The following is a 14876-nucleotide window of genomic DNA, read 5'->3' on the forward strand; positions in this document are numbered from 1 at the left end:
AGACATTTTATGAAAATAAATTGACAGTATGTCAGAATGGAAGGCAAGGGATATGTGAAGCATAGGAGAAAAATAAAAGATAAAGAGAGGTAAAGAGCAGCCATAAACACTAGTGTCTATCATATAGTAGACATTCAATAAACACTGAATCAATCAATAAATGAAATGGTGTGAACTGTAAGACTGGTCTAAGGAAAGTAGAAAGGGGTTCATAAGTCAAGACAGGAGGAGGCAGAAGATAAGCAATAAGACCAGGAGGAAAATGAGAACCAGTGGAGTTTAGACAGAGAAAATGAGGCATATACTCCATATCAGAAAAAAATAATACTTTTACACTATCCCAAAGATAATAAATTCTTCTAACATAATTCATATAAATAGTATGAAAGACCTTGGTTCAAGGAGCAGGCTGTTTTTTCAAAACGGAACTGTGATTTCTCTTTTCCAATTGCCTGTACTGTCAGGTGGAGATCAACAAAACCCTGGATTGGGGATATTCCAGAGTTTATTCTGGGAGGAAAATGTAGGACTATATCCATGAACAATATGGCTGCTGCTGGACTCTATGCTTCATGAGGAATGGGTTTTTTGTCTGTCTATTCACTGCTACACACCTGCCACCTGATACAGTGCCTGGCACATAGGAAACAAGGAAAGTAGTCAGCTCCTAGAAGCTACAAAAGGCAAAGGAACAGATTTTCCTTTAGAGCCTCCAGAGTGAATGCAACCCCACCAACACCTTGATTTTAACTCCATAAGACTGACTGATTACAGTAGCAATAGGACATAAGTGCAAAAAGTTCCCTGGTTCCTTATTCATGGTGAGATAGTGGATAGACTCTCCAAATGAGAAACCAAGCAGCAGGTAGCAGGTAGCAGGTAGGGTAAGGAGGTTACCAGATTGATATGTCAAAAATTTAACTTTTTTGTAAGATAAGATACACCTGACACAAATATTTCTTTCCCACTTTTCACACATTGTCAAGAATGCTAGAAAAGGGCAATATGTTGGTTGGGAACTGAAGATGACTTTGATATCCATTATTCAGATTTTAAGAAAACAATTGAAAAAACAAATATTCATAGCACAAACTTTATTTCCAGCTTCAAAACTGAAGGCAAATAAAGAATATAAAAAAGGACATTAAATAACTATTTACAAATTATTCCAGCCTCTTAGTAGTACTGGTTCAAAGTACACATGATCTGAGAACATTCAACGTACCTATTTCGGTGACTAAGAATAGTTGTGATTAAGGTACTGAACCTATAAGTTGTTAAATACATGCGCGTGCGCATGCGCGCACACACACACACACACACACACACACACACACACACACACACACAAAACCCTGACCTTAGGAATAAAAATGCCTTGATTATGTATTGAAAGGTAAACCTCCCCACTATACTTGAGTATAATAAAGGTTATTAACCTACAGAGTTGCTTTACAGATAAATGCATAGAGTTCAAGTAATGCAGCTCCTAAAGTAGAGTGTGATATTTTGTTTAATATCCTAGGGGTATTATGTCTCTGTAATTCAAAGAGCTCATATACTTTGAAGATGCTTCTTTTCAATATATATTTATGATCTATTTGTCTAGATACATGTGAGTTTTATACTAAACATAAGTCTTTAGATGCTGAATAGTTAAGTATGAATTTTTTTTAAATTTTATTTTATTTTATTATGTTATGTTAGTCAGCATAGAGTACAACGTTAGTTTTTGATGTAGTGTTCCATGATTCATTGTTTTCATATAACACCCAGGGCTCCATGCAATACATGCCCTCCTTAATACCCATCACCGGGCTAACGCATCCCCCCTCTCCCCTCCCCTCTAAAACCCTCAGTTTGTTTCTTGGAGGCCATGGTTTCTCATGGTTCATCTCTCCTTCCGATTTCCCCACCTTCATTTTCCCTTCCTTCTCCTTATGTCCTCCATGCTATTCCTTCTGATCCACAAATAAGTGAAACCATATGATAATTGACTTTCTCTGCTTGACTTATTTCACTTAGCATATCTCCTCCAGTCCCATCCATGTTGATGTAAAAGTTGGGTATTCATCCTTTCTGTGGCTGAGTAATATTCCACTGTATATATGGACGATATCTTTATCCATTCCTCTGTTGAAGGGCATCTCGGCTCTTTCCACACTTTGGCTATTGCGAACATTGCTGCTATAAACATTGGGCGGCATATGGCCCTTCTTGTCACTACATCTGTGTCTTTGGGGTAAATAACCAGTAGTGCAATTGCAGGGTCATAGGGTAGCTCTATTCTTAATTTTTTGAGGAACCTCCACACTGTTTTCCAAAGTGGCTGTACCAACGTGCATTCCGACCAACGGTGTAAGAGGGTTCCCTTTTCTCCACAACCTCTCCAACATTTGTTTCTTCCCTTGTCAATTTTTGACATTCTAACTGGTGTAAGGTAGTATCTCATTGTTGTTTTGATTTGAATTTCCCTGATGGCTAATGACGATGAACATTTTTTCATGTGTCTGTTAGCCAATTGTAGGTCGTCTCTTGAAAAGTGTCTGTTCATATCTTCTTCCCATTCATTGAGTTGATTATTTCTTTTTTGGGTGTTGAGTTTGAGAAGTTCTTTATAGATCGTGGATATCAGCCTTTGTCTATAGTGTCATTTGCAAATATCTTCTCCCATTCTGTGGGTTGCCTCTTTGTTTTGATGACTGTTTCATTTGCTATGCAGAAGCTTTTTATCTTGATAAAGTCCCAAAAGTACATTTTCCTTTTTGTTTAACTTGCTTTTGGAGATTTAAAGTAATCTTGAAAGAAGTCCATGTCAAAGAGATTACTGCCTATATTCTCCTCTAGGATGTTGATGGATTCCTCTCACATTGAGGTCTTTCATCCATTCTGAGTTTATCTCTGTGTACAGTGTTAGAGAATGGTCGTTTCATTCTTCTGTGTATAGCTGTCCAATTTTCCCTGCACGATTGATTAAAGAGACTTTTTTTCCATTGCATATTTTTTCCTCCTTTGTCAAAGATTATTAGACCATAGAGTTGAGGGTCCATATCTGGGCTCTCTATTCTGTTGCACTGGTCTATATGTCTGGTTATCTGCCAGTACCATGCTGTCTTGGTGATAACGGCTTTGTAATATAGCTTGAAATCGGGCAATGTGATGCCCCGAGTGTTGCTTTTCTTTTTCAACATTTCCTGGGCAATTCGGGGTCTTTTCTGCTTCCATACAAATTTTAGGATTGTTTGCTCCAGCACTTTGAAAAATGCCATTGGAATTTTGATTGGGAAGGCACTGAAGGTATAGATTGCTCTGGGCAGCACAGACATTTAACAATGTTTATTCTTCCGATCCATGAGCATGGAATGTTTCTCCATCTTCTTGCGTCTTCTGCAACTTCTTTCATGAGTGTTCTGTAGTTGCTAGAGTATAGATCTTTTACCTCTTTGATTATATTTATTCCAAGGTATCTTATGGTTTTTGATGCTATTGTAAATGAAACTGATTCCCTAATTTCTCTTTCTACGGTTTCATTGTTAGTGTATAAGAAAGCAACTGATTTCTGTGTATTGATTTTGTATCCTGCCACATCAGTGAATTGCTGTATGAGTTCTAGTAATCTGGGGGTGGGGTCTTTTGGATTTTCCACATAAAGTATCATGTCATCTGCGAAGAGAGAGTTTCATTTCTTCTTTGCCAATTTGAATACCTTTTATTTCTTTTGGTTGTCTGATTGCTGTTGCCAGGACTTCTAGTACTATGTTGCACAATAGTAATGAGAGTGGGCATCCTTGTCCTGCTCCTGATCTTAAGGGAACGGCTCTCAGCTTTTCCCCAGTGAGGATGATATTCACTATGGGTTTATCATAGATGGATTTTATGAACTTGAGGAATGTTCCCTCTACCCCTATACTCTGAAGTTTTGTAATCAAGAAAGGATGCTGTATTTTATCAAATGCTTTTTCTGCATTAATTAAGAGGACCGTACGATTCTTCTCTCTCCTCTTATTAATGTGTTCTATCACATTGATTGATTTGTGAATGTTGAACCAACTTGGCATCCTGTGAATAAATCCCACTTGGTAATGGTGGATGGCCCTTTTAATGTATTGTTGGATCCTATTAGCTTGGATTTTGTTGAGAATTTTGGAATCCATATTCATCAGAATATCGGTTTGAAATTCTCCTTTTTGATGGGGTCTTTGCCTGGTTTGGGGAATAAGGTAATGCTGGCCTGATAGAATGAGTCTGGAACCTTTCCTTCTGTTTCTGTTTTTTGAAACAGCTTCAGGAGAATAGGTATTATTTCCTCTTTGAATGTTTGGTAGAATTCCCCAGGGAATCCATCAGGTCCTGGACTCTTGTTTTTTTGGGAGGTTTTTGATCACTGCTTCAATCTCGTTACAGGTTATTGGCCTATTTAGGTTGCCAATTTCCTCCTGTTTCAGTCTAGGCAGTTTAGAGGTTTGCAGGAAGGCATCCATTTCTTCCAGGTTGCCTCAGTATTGGTATATACTTGTTGATAATAATTTCTAATAATTGTTTTTGTTTTCTTGGTGTTAGTCGTGATCGCTTCCCTTTCATTTATAATTTTGTTAATCTGGGTCCTTTCTCTATTCTTTTGGATAAATATGGCCAGTGGTTTATCGATCTTATTAATTCTTTCAAAGAACCAGCTTCTAGTTTTGCTGATTTGATCTACTGTGTTGCTGGTTTCTCATCCATTGATCTCTGCTCTAATCTTAATTATTTCTCTTCTAATGTGTGGCTTAGGCATCGTTTGTTGCCTTTTCTCCAGTTGATTAAGGTGTAAAGTTGTTGGTGAATTCAGGACTTTTCTATTTATTTTGAGTAAAGCTTGGATGGCTATGTATTTCCTACTTAGGACTGCCTCTGCAGTATCCCATAGATTTTGGACCGATGTGTTTTCGTTCTCATTGGTTTCCATGAATTGTTTAAGTTCTTCTTTGATTTCCTGGTTGACCCAAACATTCTTGAGCAGAGTGGTCTTTAGCTTCCAAGTGTTTGAATTTCTGCCAAATTTTTTCTTGCGATTGAGTTCCAGTTTCAAAGCATTGTGGTCTGAGAATATGCAGGGAATAATCTCAATCTTTTGGTATCGGTTGAGACCTGATTTGTGACCCAGTATGTGGTCTATTCTGGAGAAAGTTCCATGTGCGCTCGAGAAGAATGAGTATTCTGTTGTTTTAGGGTAGGATGTTCTGTATATATCTATGAGGTCCATCTGGTCCAGTGTGTCCTTCAAAGCTCTTGTTTCTTTGTTGATTTTCTGCTTAGATGATCTGTCCATTGCTGAGAGTGGAGTACTGAGGTCTCCTACAATTAACGTACTGTTATCAATATGACTTTATTTTGGTTAACAGTTGGCTTATGTAGATGGCTGCTCCCATGTTGGGCACATAGATGTTTACAATTGTTAGATCTTCTTGTTGGACAAACCTTTTAGGAATGATATAGTGTCCTGTGTCTCAAACTACAGTCTTTAGTTTAAAATCTAATTGTCTGATATAAGAACTGCTACCCCAGCTTTCTTTTGAGGTCCCCTGGCATGGAAGATGGATCTCCATCCTTTCACTTTCAGTCTCAATGTATCTTTAGGTTCAAAATGAGTCTCTTGTAGACAACATATGGATGGGTCCTGTCTTTTTATCCGGTCTGCAACCCTGTGCCATTTTATGGGAGCATTTAGGCCATTCATGTTGAGAGTGATTATTGAAAGATATGAATTTACTGTCATCATGTTGCCTGTGAAGTCCTTCTTTTTTCTATAGATTGTATCTGTAAATTTCTGTTGTATGTCACTCTTGGGGTCTTTCTCCGTTTATAGAACCCCCCTTAATATTTCTTACAGGGCCGACTTAGTGGTCACATATTTTTTTCAGTTTCTCCAGGTCTTGGAAGCTCTGCATCTCTCCATCCGTTATAAATGATAGCCTTGCCAGATAAAGTATTCTTGGCTGCATGTTCTTCTCATTTAGTACCCTGAGTATGTCTTGCCAGCCCCTTCTGGCTTGCTAGTTCTCTGTGGATAGGTCTGACGTTATTCTGATGTTCCTCCCTCTGTATGTAAGGAATCTCTTCCCCCTCACTGCCCTTAAGATGGTTTCCTTGGTTCTAAGATTTGCAAGTTTTACTATTACATGCCGGGGTGTTGGCCTGTTTTCTTTGATCTTGGGAGGGGTCCTCTCTGCCTCTAGGACAGGAATGTGTGTTTCATTCCCCAGATTAGGGAAGTTCTCAGCTACGAAATGCTCAAATATATCTTCTGGTCCTCTCTCTTTCTCCACCCCCTCAGGGATCCCAATAATTCTGACCTTGGAATGTTTCATGGCGTCACTTACTTCTGTAATTCTGTTTTCATGGATTTTGAACTGTTTATCCCAGGCCTCCTCTTTTTACCTCTTTTCTATCAGTTGGTCTTCCAGATCATTAATTCATTCTTCTGCCTTATTTATCCTAGCTGTAAGAGTATCTAGATTAGATTGGTTCTCATTGATAGCATTTTTAAGTTTTGCCAATTCAGCTTTTATTTCTGCCTTTAGAGACTCTATGTTGCCCTTAATCAATTTCTCCATTCTAGTTATCGTCTTCACAGTTGCTACCCTGAATTCCATTTCCGACATCTTGGTTATATCTGTATCCATTTGTAAATCTGTGGTAGAAGTCACAGTCTCTGAGTCTTTCCTACTTTGGGGGTTCCTCCTCCTAGCCATTCTGTTGAGGGTTGATTGAGAGAATGTACAGAGTCCAAAATATTTACCACAACCCAAGCATGATGCACCTGTTTTATAGGGACTTATCAGCCTCTTGTTCTCCCATCCTGTCTTCTCGGGGAGGGGCCTGCTGCACTGTTACTCAGGCAAACCTGTTTGGGCAGTGTTGCCCTGCACCCCTGTGAGGGGGATGGGCTCAGTGAAAACCGGTTTTTGAGGGCTTTTGTTCTCTGGTGGCTTTCCACGTTTCTTCCAAAAGCCAGAGCAGAATAGACTGTTTCCAAACCTTGCCTCAGAGCAGAGGGATCGCAGTCTGTTCTTCAGTGAGCTCTCCAGGCCACACTATGTCCGTTTCTGTCAGTGCTGCTATAAACTGCAGCGTCCTGGGTTGTGGGCCCCTCAGCAGTGCTCTCAGTCCTTGCCTCCAGGTCGGGGCACATCTCTGCCCTTTGTGCTTCTAAAATCGCCAGCCACCCCCAGGTCACATGCATGGCCCCGCCACTCTGGTTTTAGTCTGGGGGACTGCCCTAAAGTCCTTTCCCCATTGCTACCTGTCTGCGAGTCTGTGCCCCAACCTCAGCACGGGAGGCTTTCGCTCACTGGTGGTGCAGGATCCTGAAGGCTCCCTCCCCCTTCCATTTATCTTCTGATATGTGCCCACAGAATCACAGCCCCCTGCTTCATACCTCAAAACCAACCGTCTGCAATATTCTTTTTGTAGAGATCCAGATATATCTTCTTACATCTCAGGCTGATTTCATGGGTATTCAGAGTGGTCTGGTAGGTATCCAGGTCAATTCAGGGGACTGGTTGGAATGGGGTCCCCTATTTCTCCACCACCTTTATTTCCTCTCAAAGTATGATTTTTGTTAAAAAAATTCACTATAATTTCTATTGTATTTAACTGTCTACATATGATTATATTAGTTGTTCCATTTAGTTTCTGAAAATTAAATGTATTTTTTAATAGCATAAAGATAAAAGGAGAAATTTTAAAACCTAAATAATTAACATTTTACCAATTATATGTTACTTTACTCACTATGTTCATTTCTCCTCTGTTTAGTTCAGCAGGCCTCTGGCATTAGGTAACAGTATTGTGGGAATAATGCTTTTCTGTGTATGGCTTCCTAGCTAGAATCAACTTCACAAAGGACACATGTCAATACATCCAGTCTCCCTACTCTATCTCACCCCTCTGTTTCAGTCATTGTGAAATACTCTCTGGAGCACAAGATTTTGGAGTCCCACTGAAGGAACAGTACCTGCAATGTGCTAGGTACATTGGTATTATCATGTGCATGGTTATGATTATCAAGATTATAATACAAATATATGTAATTATTATAATAGGTATTATCATTAATAAGATGACTATGACTTGATAAGGGGTGGAGAAGCAGAACACTTAGAAGCAGTACCAAGCTGTTTCTGAGGTAATCAGATTAGCCTCTCTGTGATTAGAGTAGTTTATGATGGATTCAGCATGAGTGAAGATGTTACCCCCTCAGTTTGTAGAATCTGTTAAAATAGAGCATAATGGGTATTGAGGAGGGCACATGCTGTGACAAGCACTGGGTGTTATACATAACTAATGAATCATTGAACACTACATCAAAAACTAACGATGTACTATAGAGTGGCTAACTGAACATAATAAAAAAAAAACCACAGAGCATAATGCAACAATCTTGGCTGGGGGAGGAATGTGACTAACCCAATGATGGCCTGAATGAAAAATAATTAGATTGTGGATGTGTTTTCCCCTCCCATTGACTTTGTGGTCTGTGTTATATTTTATTTGGCAAAAAGACAGATTTTCAGTTGGGCAAAGAATGGAAGCTTTTAGTAAACAACAACAACAACAACAACAAAAGCCCACAGTCATGTGTTATAGGAGATGCTATAAAGAAAGTACTCTGAGGGTTGTTTAAGTTAAAAAAAATGGCTGGAAGTGTACCTTTGACTTACATAGAGCATGAGACTTAAGGAAAGAAGAGATAAAAACATGCTGTGCTAGCAAAAGGAGAGAAATACTCTTCCTCCCAGGATAAATCATGATGAGGCTATATGGAGCCAAGGCAGCTGGCCCCTAATGGTGTGGAAATAGATCAGGTAGGGTGAAAAGAAGCAAGAATACTTTTGAGGATCCCAGTGAGCATCCCCAGAAGACATAATATACAAGAAGCTTAGAAAGGAGATCACCCCATACAAATATAAATTGCAAGTTAGCAGAAAGACAGTCTTTCCTATAAAATGTAGGCCCCACAAAGGCAGGAAATGCAAGTGATATGTTCATTGTAATCTACATCCTTGAGCAAAATGCCTGACCCTTAGTTAGATACTCAAATTATCTGTTAAATGAATAAGGATCACCAAATCTAGAATTAGAATTGGGGAAAGGATCAGAGTTTACCACTTTTATGCATAAATAAGTAAAACTGACACTGTTTTATATTATATGTATAAATATTTATATCCAGAAATTCTTGGTCTACTTTTCAGATATTCATGTAAGTAATGATATTTGGAACTTGATGCTGAATAGATGCAATATGCCAACCCTGCCACTTTCTATGATATATGAATCAAATTGTATTGCCATGTATGATTTGAGGGAACCATTTCAGTCCTATTGAAGCCTGTAAGAGAATCAGTAGGATATTGAGCATGGCACATGTTTTAGCTTATTATATATTAGGTAGAAGAATGTAGTGATACTAGACAGAGAATTCTAAACAGCTAATTTGATTTCAATAATTTTTCAGAGATTAAGTATTCTGGGTCATGCTTTCAGCCCTTTCATAAATAAAAAAAGTGTCCTATAACTTATAAAATGTGATGTAAATGGCCTGGAATAGGACAATGTGATTTTTTAAGTCAAGAATGCAAAGTGATAAATGCAAACAAATGCTGAGGCAATAATGATGTACTCTATAATACAAAAACTCTATACCTGCTATTACTACATGCTGTAGCATCCTCAAATACTAACAGGGTTAGGTTGTCAGGCCTACAGGGTTATGGAAGGTAAGCTATGCATCACAGAAAAGACCAAAAACACGTGCTTTATTCAAACTGCAGCTCTCCACACTCAATTTGTTTTCTGACGCTTTATGAAAACTGCCATTATCAGATAGTTTACTACCATTCACAAAACGAAGAACAGCAGGTTTGCAGAAAGATAAAAACAATTAAGTTTAGTTCTGAACATGTCAAATATATGTATCTGTGAAACATGTATGTACAGAGAGAGTCTGCGACAATTCCAATTCTGATTCCTTTGGCCCTTGGAGCTTAATACCTCTGCCATGATCAGTTTTTTTCATATAACAGAGTATGCTATACAGATATGATCATTACAATGTACCATGACCTAAATAGATTTGGGAAGCACAGGTCCAGTGAGAAACTAGATACACTGCATTTAGAACTCAGGAGATGATGTCTAGGCTAGAGATTTTTGGGTGCTGTCCGCACAGAGGTGCTAGTAAAACCCCACAGAGGGACTTCTACTCCAGGCCACGTTGGAGTAACTGGTACTAGACTTGCTCTCCTGTTGTAACAATTAGAAAATTGGGCAAAATATAAGAAAGAGCTCTTTGGCAATGACTCTGAAAAAAAGGGAAACAAACTAAGTCCTACCATTGTCACCACTTGCTACCTGAAAGCAGCACATTCTGAATGGTAGCATAGGGAGCTTGGAAGTCTTGCTGAGCATGGAAGTCTTCCTCAGGTGGAAGAGACAAAGACTGGAGTTCAGAGAGGCTGAGACAGCTAGAATTTGCAGGTCAGTGTACCAGAAAAGAGAGAGCTGTATAGAGAAAGAACTAAAAAAAAAATTTCTATGGGTCTCCTTGAGTTTGTCCATTGAATACTAAGCCATGAATGGCCAAGATAAAAATATATGAGCTAGGGGCACCGGGGTGGCTCAGTCAGATGAGCATCTGACTCTTCATTTTGGCTCAGGTCACGATCTCAGGGTCGTGGGATCGAGCCCCACATTGGGCTCTCCACTCAGTACGGAGTCTGTTTGAGTTTCTTTCCCTCTCCCTCTGCCTCCCCCTCTGTGGCTCCCCCAGCCTGTGCTCTCTCTCTCTCTAAAATAAATTAAAAATAAATAAATAATCTTTAAAAAAAAAGTCTATGAGGTTAGCCAATGAAGTATCAGGGAATTTTAAGCTGAACAATTCCAAGAAGTGATGCAGAGCTGGGAGATGTTTAAGTTCCAACCAATAAGAATGAAGAGAAAAAAGAAGGCAGACTTTAGTAGTAGGACTAACCTGGCCAGTAAAAGATACCTTATATTTGTCCTAACAAGCTTAAAAGGAAGCCTGAAACGGACGAAGTTGATCTACAAATAACTACCTGAAAAACTAATTTCAATACTCTTTAATAGAAGTCAGCAAAATCAAGACATGCAATACCCACGATTTTCAGAATCTAATCAAAATTGCTAGACATACTCTTAAGAGGGAAGTATATACCAATACATTAGGCCTACTTCAAGAAGCAAGAAAAATCTCAAATATACAACCTAACCTTACACCTAAAGGAGCTAGAAAAAGAGCAATAAATGAAGCCTAAAACCAGCAGAATAAAGAAATAAAGAAGAGAAGAAGAGAAATAAAAAGATTAAGCAGAAGAAATGATATAGAGGCAAAAGAAACCAATAGAACAGAACAATGAAATCAGGAGCTGTTTCTTTGAAAAAATAAAGAAAAATGATAAACTCCTAACCAGGCTTATTAAAAAGAAAAGAGAAATCACCGAAATAAATAAAATCAAAAGTGAGAAAGAAAAAATAACAACCAATACCACAGAAAGACAATTATAAGAGAATATTATGAAAAAAATATATGCCAACAAAGTGGACAACCTTGAAGAAATGGATAAATTTCCAGAAACATATAAATTACCAGAACTGAAACAGGAAGAAATAGAAAACTTGAACAGACTGAAAACCACTAAAAAATTGAGTCAGTAATCAAAAATCTCCCAACAAACAGAAGTCCAGGGCCAGATGGCTTCACAAGGGAATTCCACCAAACATTTAAAGAAGAGTTAATACTTATTCTTCTCAAACTATTCTAAAAACTAGAAAAGGAAGGAAAACTTCCAAATTTATTCTTGAGGCCAGCATTTTCCTGATACCAAAAGCAGATAAAGACTCCACTGAAAAAGAGAACTACAGGCAAATATCCTTGATGAACATGGATGTAAAAATTCTCAACAAGATACTAGCAAATTGAATCCTTAACAGTACATGAAAAGAACCATTTGGCATGATCAAGTGGGATTTATTCCTGGGCTGTGAGTGCTTCAATATTTGCAAGTCAATCAACATGATAGACCACATTAATAAAAGAAAGGATAAGAACCATATGATCCTTTCAATAGATGCAGAAAATGTATTTGACAAAGTACAACATCCATTCATGATAACAATCCTCAAAAAGGTAGGATTAAAGGGAATACCTAAGCAAAATAAAGGCCATATATGAAAAACCCAAAGCTATTATCATCCTCAATGGGGAAACCTGATAGCTTTTCTTCTACAGTGAGGAACAACACAGGAATGCCCACTCTCACCACTGATAACATAGTACTAGAAGTCTTAGCCACAGCAATCAGACAACAAGAAAAAAATAAAAGGCATCCAAATTGGCAAGGAAGAAGTCAAATGTTCACTATCTGCCAATGACATGATACTATATTTAGAAATCCTGAAAGACTATACCAAAAACTTGCTAGAAATGATAAATGAATTCAGTAAAGTCGCAGGATACAAAAACAATGTACAGAAATCTGTTATATTTCTATACACCAATAATGAAGCAGCAGGAAGAGAAATCAAGGAATTGATCCCATTTGCAATTGCACCAAAAAGCATAACATACCTAGGAATAGACCTAACTGAAGAAGTATATGATGTGTACTCTGAAAACTATAAAACACTGATGAAAGAAACTGAAGATGACACAAAGAAATGGAAAAAGACCCATGCTCATGGAATTGAAGAATAAATATTATGAAAATGTCTATAGTACCCAAAGCAGCCCCTATCAAATTACCAACATCATTTTTCACACAGCTAGAACTAAGAATCTTAAAATTTGTATGGGACCACAAAAGACCCTGAATAGAAAAAGCAATCTTGAAAAAAACAAAGCAAAGCTGAAGTCATCACAATTTTGGACTTCAAGTTATATTACAAAACTGTAGGGATCAAGACAGTATGGTACTGGTACAAAAATGGACACATAGATCAATGGAACAGAATAGAAAACTTAGAAATGTACCCACAACTGTATGGTTAGTTAATCTTCAATAAAGCAGGAAAGAAAATCAATGGAAAAAAGACAGTGTCTTCAACAAATGGTATTGCAAAAACTGGTAATCTACATGAAAAAGAATGAACCTGGAATGCTTTCTTACACCATTCACAAAAATAAAAATGGAGTAAAGGCCTAAATGTGAGACAGGAAACCATCAAACTCCTAGAGAAGAACACAGGCAGTAACCTCTTTTATATCAGCCGTGGCAACTTCTCAATAGATATGTTTCCTGAGGCAAGGGAAATAAAAGCAAAAATAAACTATTGGGACTTCACCAAAATAAAAAGCTTCTGCACAGCAAAATAAATGATCAATGAAACTAACAGGCAGCCTATGGAATGGGAAGAGGTATTTGCAAATGACATATCTGATAAAGGGTTAGTATCCAAAATCTATAAAGATCTTATAAAACTGAACACCCAAAAAACAAATAATTGTTAAAAAAATGGGCAGAAGACATGAATAGAAATTTTTCCAAAGAAGACAAATAGATGGCCAACAGACACATGAAAAGATGCTCAACATCACTCATCATCAGGGCAATACAAATCAAAACTACAATGAGATAATCACTTCACACTAGTCGGAATGGCTAAAATTAACAACACAAGAAACAACAGGTATTGACAAGGATGTAGATACAGGGGAACCCTCTTGCAGTGTTGGTGGGAATGCAAAGTGGTGCAACCACTCTGGAAAACCATGCGGAGGTTCCTCAAAAAGTTTAAAATAGAACTACCCTATGATCTAGCAATTGCGCTACTGGGTATCTGCCCAAAAAATACTAAATCAAAGTATAAATGCACCCCAATGTTTATAGCAGTACTATGAATATAAGCCAAAATATGGAAAGAGCCCAAATGTCCATTTGACTGCTGAATGGATAAAGAAGATGTGGTATATATACACAATGGAATATTACTCAGCCATCAAAAGGAATGAAATCTTGCCATTTGTAACAGCATGGATGGAGCTAGGGAGCATTATGCTAAGCCAAATAAGTCAATTAGAGAAAGACAAATACCGTATGATTTCACTCATTTGTGTAATTTAAGAAACCAAACAAGTGAGCATAGGGGAAAAAAAGAGAAAGGCAAACCAAGAATAGATTCAACTATAGTGAACAAAGTGATGGTTATCAGAGGGGAGGTGGGTAAGGGGATAGGTTAAACAGGTGATGGGGATTAAGGATCATATTTGTGATAAGCAATTGGTGTTATATGGAAGTGCTGAATCACTATATTATACATGTGAAACTACTATCACACTGTACGTTAACTAACTGGAATTTAAACAAAAACTTTAAAAATCAGTAGACATGTAAAAAGGGGAAAAAATGTCATGCATAACCAAGTTAATATTTATTCATTAGGAATACATGTAGAGGAAGAAGCAAAGGGTGGCAAAGATGGAATGCTGGAAAATACCCAGCCAAGATTTAGAAGATGAGAAGAAGAAAAAGGACCTGACAAGAGTCACTTGAAAGGTTTAATACAAGATTTTAGAAAAGTCACAGGATGTTGAGTCACAGAAGTCACATTAGGGAGAAAGTTTCAAAAAGGAGGGAATAGTCAACAAGGAGATCAAGCAAGACAGAGTCTGAAAATTGTCCACTGGATTTCACAGAAGATACCTTCTAAGCCTGGCAAAAGTAGTTCCAGTGGAGAGGCTGAGGAAGAAGCCAGACTGCAAAGGTTCTGAGGTGTCAATATGATGTGGAGAAGGAGAGATGCTAGTTGTTTCAAGGCAAGATTGTCTCTGAGCCTGGGTAGGCAAATATGCGTACATTTTTCCTTTGAAAATATGT

General features: G+C 37.9%; 1 protein-coding gene across 3 annotated transcripts in view; it reads right to left on the reverse strand.

Moving 5' to 3' along the window:
* Positions 1-14876, reverse strand: part of OPHN1 (oligophrenin 1) — a 498955-nt gene that overhangs the window by 170504 nt on the left and 313575 nt on the right. The window lies entirely within an intron of this gene.

The sequence above is a fragment of the Callorhinus ursinus genome, unplaced genomic scaffold (assembly GCF_003265705.2).
Source record: "Callorhinus ursinus isolate GAN/ISIS: 27379988/994484 unplaced genomic scaffold, GSC_fseal_2.0 scaffold66, whole genome shotgun sequence".
Taxonomy (NCBI): Eukaryota; Metazoa; Chordata; class Mammalia; order Carnivora; family Otariidae; genus Callorhinus; species Callorhinus ursinus.